The sequence below is a fragment of the Molothrus ater genome, chromosome 27 (genome assembly GCF_012460135.2).
Source record: "Molothrus ater isolate BHLD 08-10-18 breed brown headed cowbird chromosome 27, BPBGC_Mater_1.1, whole genome shotgun sequence".
Classification (NCBI taxonomy): domain Eukaryota; kingdom Metazoa; phylum Chordata; class Aves; order Passeriformes; family Icteridae; genus Molothrus; species Molothrus ater.
The window spans coordinates 5,787,334-5,804,419 of record NC_050504.2 but is presented as its reverse complement, the minus strand read 5'-3'; positions in this window follow the sequence as shown (position 1 = coordinate 5,804,419).

The window sequence follows — 17,086 nt, the reverse complement described above, 5'->3', positions numbered from 1 at the left end:
AGGAAAAATAAAAATAGAGGAAAAGCCACCCCAAAACCCCCAAAAGCGCAGCAACAGCCTCGGCGAGCAGCAATGGGGAATACACCCTCTCAAGGCATGTCACTCTCACTATGTGCATCCATTCTTAAGTAGCAGGTATTTTTTTTTTATTTGTGTGGTTTTTTTGCCTCCCTTTCCTCCCTCCTCCCCAGCCCTGCTTTTCTCGGTGATGCTCGGGGTGGGGTGAGGGGGGCACAAAACGCTGCCGGAGTTTTGGTGGCCGCCCAGCTGTGGCGGGGCTGTGGCGCTCCGGAGGGGCGTGTGACAAGCGCCGGGACGCGGTGACCCCCCCGCCCCTCTGGGGACGGCAGGGCCGCGGTTGTGGGGTCGGTGCTGGCGGCGGGGTCGCTTTTTGGGGGGCGTTGTTGCCCCACTGGAGATGGGAGCGCTGCCGGTTCTGGGGGCGCTCGGAGGGGGCGGGTTGGTGCCGATGGCCGCTCCAATCGCCCTGGCCGGGATTTAACCGGGATGTTTTGGTGGCCGAGCCCTGCTGGGAGAGGCCGGGCTCGGGATTTGTGCCCAGCTGGGCGCGGAGGGAGCCGCGGGCTCGCCCTCACCTGCTGCGTTCGCTTTTTCTCCTCGCTGCCTCTGCCGAGACACAAAGGCCAGCGCGAGCCACCGGGTGGCCCCTGGGGCGACATTTTCAGCATCCTCGCAGCACGGGAGGAAAAAAAAATCATTAAAAATATATATATAAATAAATAAATCTGGCTCATCCCGGGCTGGGCTGGGGCGTGGGGGGAGGAGGCGCGGAGGGAAACTTAAAATAACTCCGGAGGTGGCCAGTCCTGAGCTGGCGGAGCCTCCGCGGGGTCCGGGTGCCGCCCTGCCCCGCGCCAGCCCCGCGGAGGTGACAGCGACACGGGCGGGGGTCCCTTTGTCTGCGCTGGCCGCGGGCAGCTCCGCGCTCCCTCCGCTCTCTTTGTTCTCGCCGTGGCACCGGGGCTGGCGAGCGGCGATGCCGCCGTGCCCACCCAGCCTGGCACCCCCGGCGGGCACCGAGCTCCCCGGGAAGCTGGGCTGGGAGCCGGGAGCGAGCACGGCCGGGACGGGCGGCGGCGCCCCCGGGAGCTGCGCCCCTTCCCGGCCCCCCAGGGGTGACACGGGGGTCACACCTCAGGGGAGGGGTCCCGCACCGGGAGGGGCGTTCAGCCCTTCCCGGGGACCCCAACGCCCCAGCCCCGCGTTCCGGGGGTGCCGGTGCTCCCCAGCTCCCCATCCTGGGGGTGCAGGCGCTCCCCAGCCACCCCTTTTGGGGGTGCAGGCACCATCCCGAGGGTTCAGGTGCTTCCCTGTCCCCATCTTTGGGGTGCAGGTGCTTCCCAAGCCCCATCCTGCGGGTGCAGGTGCTCCCCAGCCCCTCTGAATGCCCAACGGATTTCCCAGTGCTGGCAAAAGGGGCGGGGGGGGGCCGTTCAAGGCCCCTCCTGTCCCCCCCAAACCCACGAGGGGTTCAGGGCAGTGCATCCCCGGGGCTGTTCCAGCCCCAGCGGCGGCTGCTGCCGGGTTTTAATGAGGAATTCATTTCCAACGCGTTAATTATCTCCCACCAGGCTGCCCCCGGCAACGCTCAGCCGCCCCTGGGAAGGGCTCGGTGCCCCCGGCAGGAGCCCCCTCCCCACTGGGAGCTGCTGGGCGGGACTGGGACCCCCTCGGGGGGGCATTGAGGGGTCCCCGGCCATGGCAGGGCGGTCGCAGCGGGTTTGGGTGGCTTTGTGCAGAAGGAGCTGCGGGCTTTGTCCCCTCCCAGCAGGGTGGGATGGGCAGGGACGGATGCCCACCCTTTTTTTTTGGAAGTGTCGGTTTTTATGGAATGTCCTGGTCACGGTCTGGGGGTGCTGGCGCCCCTCCTGGGACAGGGGAGGGTGGGGACAGCCCTGGCTGGGGACTGGCACTGACTGGGAGCTGTGGGGCACTGGTGGGGTGTGGGTGTCGGTGCCAGGCTCAGCTCTGCCCTCCACTCAGGAAAAACGCATATTTCCCCCCAAAATGTGGTTTTCCCTTTAGGAAAAGGGGGATAAAGGTGCCTCCCTGCCGGGCTGGGGGTGAGCCTGGGGCCCCATCCATGGTGGTGTGACATCCTTGTGATGGTGGCACCTCTGTCCCCTCACACTGTCCCTTCCCTTCCCTTCCCTTCCCTTCCCTTCCCTTCCCTTCCCTTCCCTTCCCTTCCCTTCCCTTCCCTTCCCTTCCCTTCCCTTCCCTTCCCTTCCCTTCCCTTCCCTTCCCTTCCCTTCCCTTCCCTTCCCTTCCCTTCCCTTCCCCTCTCCAAATTTCCCCCAAATTCCCCAAAATTCCCCCAAAATTTCCCCAAAATCCCCCCATTCCCACCCTTCCCATGGCAGCGGGGTGCCCTTGGCCCCGGAGTGTCACCCGCGGTCCCCAGGGGCCACCTCGGCGGGGCAGCGCCATCAGGGCAGGGTTTAATCAGAGCCATCGATTGTCGCCATCGATCCCCGCGCCCTGGGGACAGCGGCCACACGTGGCAGCCGCGTCCCTTGGCAGCGAGGGCCCGGGGCTGGCGGGGAGGGGACAGGGCCAGGCTGGCACCGTCCCTGTCCCTGTCCCTGTGACAGGATGTGGGAGTGATCCTGGGAAGGGGCGGGAGCTCCTGAGGGAGTGGGAATGTTCATCCTGGAGAAAAAAGGGATCAGGAGGGACCTTCGGAGGTCCCTGACAGAAGGGGGACATCAGGATCTGGTCCCAAGGGACAGGGAAAGGTTTCGAGCCCCTGAGGGAGCTGGGGATGTTGGTCCTGGAGAAAAGGGGGATCAGGAGGCACCTTCTGAGGTCCCTGATAGGAGGGGACAGCCAGAGGGGCTGGGCTGTGATCCCAAGGGACAGGAGGAGAGGGAATGGCCACAGCTGGGATGAGAGGATCCCACAGGGCTGGGATAAGAGGATCCTCCAGGTCCTTGCAGCGCTAATCATTCTGTGACCCCATGAAATTCCATCATCCCACAAAACTCGAGCTCCCCAGGATAAAGAGCTGAGGCCCTGTCCCCAAACTCTGTGGGATTCTCCCATTCCAAACCCCCAAATCGGGGCTCTCACCCCCCAAGCCAGCACCCCCATCCCCTCCAGGCTTTGGGGACATCCCAAATCTGTCCCCAGGAGGATTCTCAGCGCTCTGAGACCCCTCCCTTCCCCTCCCTTCCCCTCCTTCCCCTCCCTCCCCTCCCTCCCCGCCCTCCCCGTGCCAGCTGCAGGTGCTGCAGGACTCGAGGGCTCTTCAGGCTGAGCCCTCCCCGATCACAGCTCAGGGACAATGAAACTTTGCTGTCAGCTGGTTTTATTTTATTTTTATTTTATCCCTCCCCCCGCTCGCTTTCCACTTTCAGAATCCATGCAAATGATGGGGTTTGGGTTTTTTCTCAATTTTTTAAAGATTTTTTTTTTTTTTTGGAGATTCATCTCCAGCAGATGATGGAGAGGGTGGGAGGAAAAGGAAGAGAAGGGAAAGGAGGGGGACAAAAACACTTCGGGGTTGTTTGTGTTGTTCTCTCGCTGCTGAAATGTTCTGATTGCGGAGGCAGAGGAGCAGTTCAGTGATCCGGGAACAGCGAAAAGCTGGGAAATGTGAGAGCTGCATCCCAGCCCCAAACTGGGAAATGTGGGAGCTGCATTCCAGCCCCAAAATGGGAAATGTGGGAGCTGCATCCCAGCCCCAAACTGGGAAATGTGGGAGCTGCATCCCAGCCCCAAACTGGGAAATGTGGGAGCTGCATCCCAGCCCCAAACTGGGAAATGTGGGAGCTGCATCTCAGCCCCAAAATGGGAAATGTGGGAGCTGAATTCCAGCCCCAAAACGGGAAATGTGGGAGCTGCATCTCAGCCCCAAACTGGGAAATGTGAGAGCTGCATCCAGCCCCAAAATGGGAAATGTGGGAGCTGCATCCCAGCCCCAAACTGGGAAATGTGGGAGCTGCATCCCAGCCCCAAACTGGGAAATGTGGGAGCTGCATCCCAGCCCCAAACTGGGAAATGTAGGAGCTGAATTCCAGCTGTGAACTGGGAAATGTAGGAGCTGAATTCCAGCCCCAAAGCGGGAAATGTGGGAGCTGAATTCCCGCTGCAAACTGGTCCTGTCAGGGTGTGGCGCTGTCCCCAGGTCCTGTCAGGGTGTGGCGCTGTCCCCTCCAAAGGTGCCCAGGTCCTGTCAGGGGACGCTGTGGCGCTGTCCCCTCCTTCCCCCGCTCCTGCTCCCTCCCCCCGTCCCTCCCCGCGGTCCCGGCCATCAAATCCAGGAGCACTCGGGGATTTTCAGCCCTTCCCGAGCCGCGAGAGCCTCCAAAGGACTCTCAAGGACACGGCCATGGAGCCTTCCCTGCCTTCTCCTCCTCTTCCTCCTCCCCCCCTGCCAAGCGCCGCTCCTTCCCCCCGGAATCTCCCAGATCCACTCCCGTCCCCACCCCCGAGGGTCTCAGGTGGGCGCTGGGCTCCTCCTCCCCTCCAAATCCCATAAAATTCCCTGCAGAATCCCGGGAATCAGCACTCACAGGGAGCTCAGGCAGGATGGATTCTCCATGGGGTCACATTCCTGGAATTTGAGGGGATTTATGGCTGCCCCATCCCAGGAAAAATTACTCAGGAGAGTGAAAATTGGGAGCTTTTCCCAGCTTTTATCTCCCTTCCATCCAAAATTTGGGAAACCTGGGTGTTCACAGGGCAGGTCCCAGCCCTGAGGTCATGCAGGTGAGGCCAAGATCAAAGCTTGGGAACTCATGATTCCAGTCAGGAATTCATGATTCCAGCTGGAAATTCAGGATCCCAGTTGGGGATTCATGATCCCAGCTGGGAATTCATGATCCCAGTTGGGAATTCACGGTTCCAGCTGGGAATTCACGGTTCCAGCTGGAAATTCATGATCCCAGCGGGGAACCCAAGCTGGGAGCACCCCCGGCCTTCCCCTTCCCTCCAAAATCCCGAGCAGAGAATTGGAGAGCTCCGTTCTCCTTGGAAAACCAAAGGAGCCACCTTTGGCCTCCTCCTTTCTCTTTTCCCCCTAAAATTCCCTCATTTTCACCTCTCAGGTGTCACGAGGGAGAGGAAGGAGATTCCCGCAGGTTTTCCTGGCAGGTTGCAAAACGTGGCATAAATAATTCATCCCCTCCTCAATTATCAAAACAAAGGAATGAAGTGAATTTCCGAAGGATTTTCCACTCACATTCCATGGTTTTTATTGGTTTTTTGTTTCCCCGCTTTTCTCACGCCTTGGAGATGATTTACTCACAGCGGCCGTGAAATTCCTTCCCAGTTTTCAGATCCATCGCCAGGAGCCTCCAAAATCCCTCTTTTTGGGGGTGAAACTGCCCCAAAAATCCAGGGGAAATGGGGATAAAAGGGCTTGGTCAGGTTTTTTATCCTCTGGGGGGATTTTGGGGTGTAGGAAAGGTTGTGGATCCTTTTCCCACCCTATTCCTGGCAGAAAAAGGGATTTTTGTGGAGTCTGTGTCCCCTCTTGCTCTCTCCTGGTTACCCACTGTCCTTTCCCACCACTCTTTTATTTCAGGCTTTTTCTCTGTGTTTTGCTTGTTCTGATTAATTTCTTTCTTTCCCCCCATCTGAATTCCTGGGAAAACAAACAAACAAACAAACAACAACAACAATAATAAAAAATTCCCGGCCGGAATTTCCCAAATTCATGAATCTCCTCCTTTCCTGTCCCTACCCAGGGCTCCATGGAATTGCGGGCGGGAAGAAGCCAGGACTGTGTTCCCTTTGTTTAAAGTCTCCAGGTCAGTACCGGGGGCCAACAGCATCCTCCCCTTTTCCCTGGATTTCCCACAATTCCATGATTTTCACTCTTTCCCTGCCCCTCTCCCCGGAGCCGGGCCCGTGGTGGGTGAGGGCAGCACCAGCAGCCCCAGTTTTGGGATGGTTTAAAGGGTCCCACCTGTTTTTTGGGATGTTTTATTAGAGGGTCGTGCCTGGATTTTGGGATGTTTTTAGGAGGCTCCTGCCTGGATTTTGGTTGGCACCTGTGGTCGAGGCGTCGCTTCCCAAACTTTTGGTGGAGGACAGGATGGATTTGTGGAGTTTTGTGGTCCTGGAGGATCCTTGGTGTTCCTGAAAGGATCCTTGGTGATCATCACGAGGTTTTTGGTGTTGCTAAAAGGATTCCTGGTGCTCCTGGAGGGATCCTTGGTGCTCTGCCTTTTTCCATTATTTTTGGGATTACTTTTGGGATTGTGTTTGGGATTCAGTGGTGACGGGTTTTTGGGATTCAGCAGCTACTTTTTTTGGGATTCAACAGTGATTTATTTTGGAATTCAGTGGTGCTGCTTCTTTGGGATTCAACTGTAATTTTTTGGGGGATTCAATCGTGATTTTTGGGGGGATGGAGTGATGATGGTCTTTGGGATTCAATGGTGATGTTTTCTTGGAATTCGGTGCCAATGGTTCCTTGGGATTCAGTGGTGACTTTTTTGGAACTCAGTGGTGATTCTTTGGGATTCAGTGGCGATGGTTTTTTGGGATTCAGCAGTGATTCCTTGGGATTCAGTGGCGATGGTTTTTTGGGATTCAGCAGTGATTCTTTGGGATTCAGTGGCGGTGTTTTTTGGGGATTCAGTGGCAATCCTTAGGGACCCAGTGGCTGAATGGCTCAGGCAGCTCCTGGAGGTGTCAAACCCAGCACAAGGAAGCACAGCAGAGAATTTGTAGGATCTGTGGGGTTTGGGGAATCTTTTCCATCCATGAAAGCCCCTCCCGACCCCTCTTTCCCTGCCAGCCCCACACCAGGGCCCACAAACCCTTGGTGACGCCTCCCGAGTCACGAGCACCAGGGTGACATCCCGAAGGACGTTGATGTGGGATCAGGAGCGAGAATTATGGAAAAAAACACATTTTCCCGACCCTTTGGAACATTTTCCCTGCCTCCCGTCTGCTTTTCCGCCTCTGTCTGGGGGGATGAAAACGCCGCCGCGTCCTGGCGGAGGTGACAGCGCCAGCGAGGCCACCGCTAATGGGGACATTAATGAGTTTTGTCTCCCGGCCCCAAAGCGTCTCCTGACCCTTCCCGAGGGTTGTGAACACCTGGAGGAAACCGGCGCCGCTTTCATCCAGCCCGGAAAAACCCTGGAGCAGCCAGGGAGGGGGTGGAGGTGGCTTTTGTCCCCAAAAGTCCCCTGGTTTTGTCACCAAAGTCCTGCTGAGGTGACAGGAGGGAGCTGGGATGGGATGAGCCGGGAATTCTGTGTGGGAATGGTGGGAATGCTCGTGGCTTCCCAGGGGAAGGGGTGGTGGCCAAAGGTGTCCCAGAGCAGGGGACAAGGGAAGGGACCCGTGGGAGAGGGGAAAGTGTCCCCATCCCGTGGAGACAGGTTGTCCCCATCCCAGTGGGACAGAAAAATGTCCCCACTGCCCTCTCCCGTTCCGGGCCACCGTTTGCTTTTTAATGACAATGATCCAATTATTGCTTCTCCCCCATGGGCTTTTTCCTCCCCCTCTTGTAAAATTGGGGCACAACCAGTGGCATCTTCATCCTCCTCATCCTCCTCCTCCTCATCCACCCTGTCCTCATCCTCCTTCTCCTCATCCTCCTCATTCTCATCGTGCACATTCTCCTCATCTTCCTCCTTATCCTCACCATCCTCCTTATCCTCATTCTCCTCTTCCTCCTCCTCCTCCCCATCCTCCTCCTCCTCCTCCTCCTCCTCCTCCCTGGAGCTGTCTGAGCTCCCCGTTCCCTCTCTGGGTCCTGGCCCCGTTGCCACCTGGCCACCCTCGCTGCAGAAGCTCCAGACGCTTCCCCCTGGGAATTCCGGGCGCATCCACAGGTGATGGACCCCGGGAGAAGCTCGGGGTGCAGTGAAACCAATTCCCCGGTAAAAATTCCCCTGTGGAAACAATTCCCGGTGGAAATTCCCCGGGATCCGCGGCCTGGAGCCGCTTTTCCATCCCGGAGAGCGGGCTGGGGCCGGCGCTGGCCCGGAGGGATGAGCAGGTGTCCGGGGGCCGGGGCAGCGCCGAAAGCTCCCCAAAATAGAGCCGGGAGCGGGGGGAGAGGATGCGGCCCCGGCTCCCCGCGGCTGCTCCTGCCAGAGCCGCCTGACGGCTGCAGCGTCGTCAGAGCTGTACCTATAATTACTGCACCTATAATTACCGTCTGATGTGCCGCAATTAGAGCCCCCGCCGGCAGAGGAGTTGGAGCAGACAGGAGCGGCCTTGGCTGCCTGAGAGGGCTTCCAGCCCTTACTGGAGCCTTCCAGCCGTTCCCAGTTCCTTCCATCCTCTCCCGGAGCCTTCCAGCCCTTCCCGGAGCCTTCCAGCCCTTCATGGTGCTTTCCATCCTCTCCCGGAGCCTTCCAGCTGTTCCTGGTTCCATCCAACCCCTCCGGCTTCTCCCATCCCTTCCCGGTTCCTTCCAGCCCTTCCCGTTCTCTTCCATCCCTTCCCGAGGCTCTCCAGCCCCTCCTGGTGCCTCTTTCCAGTCCCTTCCAGCATTTCCCAGTCCCTTCCATCCCCTCCCTGTCCCTTCCGTCCCCTCCAGGTGCCTCCACCTCTCCTGCCCTGCCGGGAGATGAATTTTGGGAAAGGTGCAAAACCAAACCCTGTACCCGGGATCTGTGGTGTTGGTGGGGGATGAGATCTTTATGGGATCTTTATGGGATCAGGGAATGGTTTGGGATGGAAGGACCTTCAATCCCACCAGGCACCGACACCTCCCACCATCCCAGGTGCTCCAAGCCCTGTCCAAACTCCTGTTTCACCCCTAAAACCCCAAATCCCCACTCTCAGCAGGGATCCCTCATCCCCAACCACAGGGCTGAGCTTCCCTCCCTCCAGACACCCCAAATTTTACTTTTATCAGAGCAAAATCCTTACACAAAGCCACAGAAATCCCCAGGAGGGCTGTGAGCATCCCCCAACTCCCCCATTTCCTTCTTCCCTGTCCTATTTTTCTCCCAATTCCCGTTTCCTCACCCCCATCTGCCCGTGCCCAGTTTAAACCACAACTCCCAGCCCAGTTCAAGCCACAACTCCCACCCCTAGGCGAGGTTTTAAAGCTTTTATCGGAGCCCAGGGCCTGAAATTCACAATAAAACCCAACAAATAGCAATGATTCAGAACCTCTCCGCTGCAAAGAGCCAGACCAGGACCTCAATTAAGCCATTTGCAAATCGTTAATTTAAGAATTGCTCTCGGATGCCTTTAAACCGCTCCCTCCTGCCGCTTCCAAACGGGTAAAGAGCGCGGGGATATAAACGGAGAGGTCGGGAAGTGCTGATTTAACGGCTGGTTTTGGCACCGGCAGCAGCTCCGGGCGTGACTGAAATCCCGGGGCTGCCTTGGGAGGAAGAGCAGAGGTCCCCAGGTGAGGTGGGAGCTGCTGGGGCGTCCCCAGGGGATGGAGCTGGAGATCCAAACCTCACCTGCCTTGAAAAATTCCATTTATTTCCTCTGGATTTAACCCTTTCCAAACCCCCAGCGATGCCGAGGCTTTTCCAGGGATGTTGGGGCTTTGGAAATGCTTAAATCCAGAGGAAATAAATGGAGTTTTTCAAGGCAGGTGAGGTTTGGCTCTCCAGCAGCATCCCGGGAGCGGGATGGTCCCGGGGCTCGGAGTGACCCCCTGGATTTATCCCATCCTGCCCATTGTCCCCTGGGAGCAGGGACAGCCTGGCAGTGGTTCAGCCAGGAGGTTTGACACCTCTCCTGTGGCACTTTGAGATCTTCCTGCACGAAAAGGGGAGAAAATCTGCGGCTGCCTCATCCCTGGAAGTGTCCAAGGCCAGGTTGGAGCAGCCTGGGGCAGTGGGAGATGTCCCCAACCATGGCAGGGGGTGAACCTTAGGGTTGCCTCCATCCCAAACCCTCCTGGGATCCTTCCAACGACCCCAGAGCTCCGTGAGGGGAGAATTTGTGCCCCCAAACCCCAGCGCTGCCCCTGCTGAGGCTTTTCCCTCTCCCCTCTCCCCAAATCTGGACCCTCCTGGCCCGGACCCTGCTCCCAGCGCTGCCGCAGCCGCTCCTGGTGCTCGTCCCTTCCCCGTCCCCCTCCCACAGGTGGATTTTGGGATATTTTAAGGCAGAACCGGGCAGACATCTCCCGATGCTGCGGCCGCTCTGAGCGAAGTGAGCAAAGGAAACGGGGAAAAGGTTCTGGAGCAGCGGGTTTGGGGCCGTGCCAGGGCGCCGGGTGCAGGCGGTGGGTGCCGGGCGCGCCGGGCGCCAGCCGGGCCCCGGAGGTGTTGCTGCAGCCCCGGGAGGCTGTGCCAGGCTCCGCTCGGCTCCGGGGAACAAATCCTCGCTTCCCCAGGAGGGGCTGGGTTCCGCCACCAGCTGGGGAGCAAAACCCCAAATCCACGGGCTGATCCAGAGGGTGCTGCGGGAACAGCTTGGGATGAGAGGGCCGTGGGAGGCTGGAGGGGACCTGCGGGTGCCAAAATTCCCTCGGCTCCACCTGGCACCGCTTGGCAGCTCCCGCCTGGGAGCGGCGCCGGGCACTGCCAGCGCCGAGGGCGATGCCAGGCTCGGCAGATGTTGCCCGCGGATCCGAGCAGGCTGAGCCATCCCCGCCACACCTCCGGCTGCTTCTGCTCGGGCTTTGAGGAGTTTTTGGTGTGATTTGAGAACTCAGCAGCCGTCACTTGGCTGGGTTTGATCAGGAGCCGCATTTCCGGGCCCTTCAGCTGTGAAAGGCTCGGAGCTGCGCGGTGCCAAGAGGTTTTTAAGGGTTTTTTCACTGCTTAACTCAGTTTCCTCCCGATTCGATACCTCACCGGCACTCACAGCCTTCTTTCCAAGTGGAAAAGGTTTTTCTGTCCACCTGGAGAGGGGTTTTTGCTCATTCGAGACCCCCCGAGGGCTGGGGCTGGGTCTGGGTGTCCTGCCTGTCCCTCTGTCCCTGCGGCCTCCAGTGCTGCCACCTCCGCCTGGGGGCACAGCTCAGGGATGGGGGCGGCGGCGCGAGGAGCGGGAATTCAGGAATTCGGGAATTTGGGAATTTGGGGAAGCACTTCCTGATCGGGCTCTGACATGGCACTGCCCAAGGGAATGGGGCACAGCCATCCCTACCTGGGAACATCATCCAAAAATGGGCACAGCCATCCCTACCTGGGAACATCATCCAAAAATGGGCACATCCACCCCCACCTGGCACCACCCATGGGCACATCCATCCCCACCTGGTGCCCCCAGCCCTCCCTAAGCCATGCTGGGCACAGGCTGATGCGAGGCCGAGCTTTGTTGGCCTCCCAGCGTCCCTGCCCTCCTGGGTAACCCCTCTGTGCCATCCCCGCTCCTCCCCCTCCAGCGCTGTTTGTCCCCATCTCTGGTGGCCGTGCTGGTGACACAAAGGCCCCTCTGTGCCGCTGTGAGGGCACCGCCTGTGTGAATATTGCTCTATAGACTGGGTGAGGGCACAAAGCCCCGCTGTCTGTGCCAGCTCTGGGAGGGGGCCCGCATTCCTGATCCGTGACTGTCCCACTGTTCCCGACCCAACCCCGATCCATGATCCATGACTGTCCCACTGTTCCCATCCCAACCCCGATCCCTGACTGTCCCACTGAGTAAAACAGCACAGAATCTGAAAAAATATAAAACCTAAAACTTAGGGCATCGTGAGGAGCTCCGGGATTCACCGAGGGATGGGCCGGGAGCGGGAACGGAGCGGGAATGGAGTGGGAATGGAATGGACGGAGCACCCCGCGGCTCCCCGGGAGCTGCTGAGAGCGAAATCGTGTCCTGGAGCGCAGGTGTGAATGCGGATGTCTCACCCCGAGTGCCGGAGCTGCTTTTAGCAGCTTTTTCCGGGGAACTGCCTCCTGGACACGCTGCGGCTCCAGCGGTGTCACCAGCAGTGGGTGACACCTTTGTCACCACCCTGACAGCTCAGGGTTGTGCCGCAGGGAAGTCACCACCTTGGGAGAACCCAAAGTGGGGGGAAAACGGGGTTTGGATTTAAATCCAGGCGTTTGCCTCCTTTCCGGGGGGTTTCAGGGTGCAGGGAATGGTGCCACTTCCCCTGGGGACAGCTGGACCCTGCTGGGGACTGTCCCTGCGCTGGCACAGCAGTGATGCTGGCTGAGATTTATCCCGGGATAAACCTGGGTGCTGGAGCTGCCTCGGCTCCTTCCCCCATCCCGTGGCACTTATATAATACATTATTTACATTTTTTATATTTCTGTCCACGTGTTAATAAGAGGAAATGGATCTTGTACTCTTGTTTTGTAATCTTGTTTTGATTGGAGCGTGGCACCTCCAGTACCTGTGGAATGGGGGCCCGCGGGGACAATGGGTGACAGCGAGGTGGCAGCTCATTAACCCCTCATCAGCAGCGCAATCGCAATTAAAAGGTCACCGCATCCTCCCAGCCGGGTTTTCAGGGAAGTACAATAAATCCACGTCGCGTTTATCTGACAGCATTTTCCCGAGAAAATCTCCGCTCTTTCCGAGATTTTCCAGGGATAGGGAGCGTCTTCCCTGGAGCTGCAGGCCCTGAGAAACCTCCCGGCCCTGTCCCTGTCCCTGTCCCTGTCCCTGTCCCTGTCCCTGTCCCTGGCCCTGGCCCTGGCCCTGGCCCTGTCCCTGTCCCTGCCCTGCTGCGTGTCCTTGGTCACCTCTCCTCGCCATTTGTGCATCCAACCTTTCTGTCTCCTTTATTTTTGGAGCAATTCCCGCCTCTCCTCCAGGCAGGAATCAACCTCGCGTGGATAATATTGGATATTAACAGGGAAAGATTCCGCCGGCCCCAAAGTGAGGGAGAGGAGGGGGGAAAGTCCCCCGCGGTGCGTGTGGGGTGCGGGAACCGGCCCAGAGCGCTCAGCTGCGAGGAGAAGGAATTTTTTGGGAAGGTTCCTGGTGTCGTGAGTGCCGCCTGTGCCAGCTGTGACTCACGGCTGCGGCTGCTGGGGAGCCTGGAGAGGCTCCAAGAGGAGCTCAGGGCTCTGGAGTTTCTCCCTTCTTGCCCTGGGCTGGGAATGGGGAGAGCACCTGGCCCTGCTCCGTCCGTGCCTCAGTTTCTCCAGTGTCAAAAATCGGGAAAATCCAAGGGGGTGTGAGCATTCCTGGATTCCCAGCTCTTCCCACCTGGAGCCACCTGAGCTGCCCGGGGAGGTGTGGGGTCACCGTCCCCGCAGGGGGTTAAAGGTCACCTGGAGGTGGCACTTGGGGACACGGTGACACATCAGCACTGGGGGAATGCTTGGAAGGCTTTTCCAGCCTTATTGATCCCAAGATTCCAGAATTTTTAATCCTGTGGCATCAGCATTTGGACCGAAATAACCCTGGAGGGTCACAGCCCTGTGGGGTGGGGCGAGGTTGGCTTTGGGGTTCCTTTGGCCGGGGCAGCGTCTCTCCGGAACCCTGGGGATGGCACCGTGTGAAAACCCCCCAAAATGTGGGGGCAGGGATGGTGTTATGGGTTTGGGAGGAGCGGGCTGCGCCCCTCGGGTGTTCGCCACTCCTCCTTCCTTCGGAATCATCCCCTCACCCTGGGAATTTTGGGAATGGTCAATTCCATCCGTGGAGGTTGTGGCCTGACCCTGCCCGCAGTGGCCAGCGCCGTGTCCTGGGGACAAACCCAGAAAACCACTGGGGACAAACCCAGAAAACCACTGGGGACAAACCCGGAAAACCTCTGGGGACAAACCCAGAAAACCTCTGGAGACAAACCCGGAAAACCTCTGGGGACAAACCCAGAAAACCTCTGGAGACAAACCCGGAAAACATCTGGGGACAAACCCAGAAAACCTCTGGGGACAAACCCGGAAAACCTCTGGAATTCCTTCCCGAGCTCCCCGGGGGGATCGGCCGCGGGCTCACAGCGGGGACATTTCGGGGTGTCAGTGCCCAGGGGTTGGCAGCTCGGTGCCATCAGGGACATCCTGGCTCACGGGACCCTCGGGGCTGGCTCCGGGGCTGGTGGCAGCTCGGGCAGAGCCCCGCGGTGTCACCGGCGGGGACACGGGGAGGGCAGCGCGACAATCCGGGCGCTGATGGCTCTGCCCGGCTGCTGGCACTGCCCGGCCCATGTGATGCGTTTGAGGGGGCACGCTGACATTTCCAGGGGAAGGAGGGGGGGAAAAAATCCCCGGGGGACCCGCAGGGAGCTCCGGAACGGCGGAAAACAGAGCGAGAACCGTCCGCGCCCAGCGGAGCGAGCGGAGGGACAAACCGGGGGGAAAGTTGCCAGGGCAGGGCCAGGATGTGAGGGGAAGCGATGGGAGCTGGCGGAGCGGCGGGAGCGGGGAATGCCGGCCGTGGAGACGACCCTGGGAGCCCCTCGGTAGCGCGGGGAGAGGAGCGGGGAGCGCTCGGCAGCAGCGCGGCCTCGCTGCGGCTCCGCTCCCCGGCGCGGAGGACTCGGCGCTGGTTTTGAGGTGGCGGCGGCGGCGCTGGGTGCGAGCTGGCGGCGGCGGCGCTGGGTTTGAGGTGACGGCGGCGGCGCTGGATGCGAGGTGACAGCCGCCGCACGCCTGCGAGGTCAGAGCTGCGCGATCAGGTCGGTGCCACCCTCCCCTCGCTCGGTAACGAGCCCACCCCGCGTTTAATTAGCACCGGCAGCCAGCGCCGCCCGATCCGGCTGCTCGGAGCCGACCCTGCCGGGCCCGGAGTGCGGCTTTAAATGCCGAAATGCTCATCGAGCCCGTGCCCGGCCCGGGTTAAGCAGATGCGATGAGCTGCGTGTGTTTGTCGCGCAGATCAGCGAGCTGCGCTCCGAGCCGAGCCGCCTGCCGCTGCCCCCGCGATGCTGCCCCGCTGGGCAAAGCAGCCCCCTGGAGCTTCCCCCCGAGCCGCGGCCAGGCTGCGGGAGCCGGGCAGAGCCAGCGAGCCCGGGGACTACCGGCTGCCAGCGCTGCTCGTGGGTATGGACCGGGGGGACGCGGGGATGGGGGGCGCAGGGTCCGCAGGCTCCGGGGATGAGCCGTGCCCTGGGAGTGATGGATGGGCTGGGATGGGGTGGTCCCAGACCCTCACAGGGGGCTCTGGAGTGGCCTGGGGGTGGTCCCAGACCCTCACAGGTGGACAGTGCCCGGGGAAGTGATGGATGGTGGTGCCAGCCCCTCACAGAAGGGTCCTGCCCCAGGAAGGGACAGAAGGCCCAGCCTGGGGACAGTCCCAGCCCCTCACAGGTGGGCTCTGGGTGGCCTGAGGGTCCCAGTCCCACACAGGTGGGCTCTGCCCAGCAGCTGATGGATGCTGTGGGCCGGGGGATGCCCCAGCCCCTCACAGGCGACCTCTAGGGTGGCCTGGGGGTGGTCCCAGCCCCTCACAGGTGGGCACAGATGGCGTGGGCTGTGTCGTGCCCGGCTCTGAAGGGAGAAGGAGGAGGAGGAGGCAGAGGGCTGCAGGCAGCTGCTGCTGCCCTCCTTTTGCTTGACTAAACCCCGCTCTGGCTGCCGCTGGTGGGAGGCGGCGGGCGGGGGGGACGTGGCTGCGCCCCCGATGTGCCCGGCAGGGCAGGATGGGGCAGGAGGGGACAGCAGGGCGCACTCAGCGGGCCGGGGGGTGGCAGGGCGCTCGGCCTTGTCCTCGTGTCACCCGCATTGTCTCGAGGTGGGAGGTGCCACCACCCTGCGAGGGACCGGCTCGGTGTCGCCGTGCCCTGCGGCCAGGGGGATGTGTCACATGTCCCCGCAGCGTCCGTGTCCCGTGGCTGCTCAGGCTGACAGCGAATCCTTGCAGGATTTCACCCCGTGTTTTCCATCCCTGAGCACGTTTTCCTGCCGAGGCTCTGAGATATTTTTCTCCCAGCTTTTCTGATTTTTAACGAGCTGTGACTAACCGGGCTGGCACAGCAGGCGGTGACCAAGCACCAACGTGCTACCTGTGCGCCCAGAAATAGGGGCTGCTCTCCCCACCCCCGCCGGGAGCATTCCCGGCCCCCCCACGGGACACCCACCCAGCCTTTCCCAGCCTCTCCCACGCCTGGCAGGGCCCAGCTGCCAGCAGGAGTCATCCGAAGGGGCAGTGCCACCCAAATCCTGCCTGGAGGGTGCGGGATCACAGCTCGGTGCTGTGGATGGAGCTGCTGAGCGCCGGGGTGGGCTCCGAGCCCATCCTGGGGGTGGCAGAGCCAAGATTTGGGCGAGTTGGGTCTCCTGTGCCAAGGATGGAGATGGCTGTGGGATTGCCATGGTCCCAAACCCTCTGAGCCAGGAAAAATCCCCTCCCCGAGGGCTCCCTCGTGGAATTGAGCCCTCTGGAGATCCAGCCTGGTGGGGCAAAGGGTGGGCCTGGCTTGGATCCCTCCCCTCGTGGCTTCCCTGCGAGGATTCATCCCTCATGGAGTGGGATTTGGGATGCCAAAGGCCCCGTGCCCGGCTCTGGGCTTTGCCCTGGCAGCTGCTGGTGGCCACAGGCCAGGCTGGAAGGTCTCAGTTCCTTCTGCTGCTCCTTCCCGTTCCTCCTGTCATGGAAGTCTGGATGGGATTTTGGGAAGGAATTCCTGCCTGAGAGGGTGGGGAGGGGCTGGGCTGGGATTCCCAGAGAAGCTGTGGCTGCCCTGGATCCCTGGGAGTGTCCCAGGAGCAGCCTGGGGCAGGGGCAGTTGGTTCTGCTTCTCCAACCGAACTGACACGGCTGAGTCACGGCCCCACGGCTGAGTCACGGCCCCACGGCTGAGTCACGGCCCCACATCCTCACTTGCACCACACGGAGCCTGCCAGGACCCAAAATCCTGGGAAAATCCTTTCAATTCCGACCATTCTGGGTTTGACCCCCTCCCCTCTCAGCAGCCAGACCCGTGTCACTCCCTTCCGTGCCTCAGTTTCCCTGTGCCAAGGGAGGTCCCCGGGCCATTCCCATGGCAGCTGCCAGGTCCTGGCTGTGCCGCGGGGGTGGGGACGAGACCACAAAGCTTCTTCTGTGGGAGCCGCCAGGAGCTGGCCAGCCTCGCCTCGCCTTTATTTTTATCCCACATCCCCGGGCTGCTGGCACGTCCCCAGCCCTGCCAGCCGAGGATGTCGCCCTTGCCAGGGCACGCAGGGCTCCGTCCTCCTCCTCCTCCTCCTGGCTCTGCCCCGGGCAGGGAAGTTTTCCGTGCTCCAGGAATGCCCCGGCTCAGCCTCTGGCCAGCGGCCGGACACGGAGCCGAGA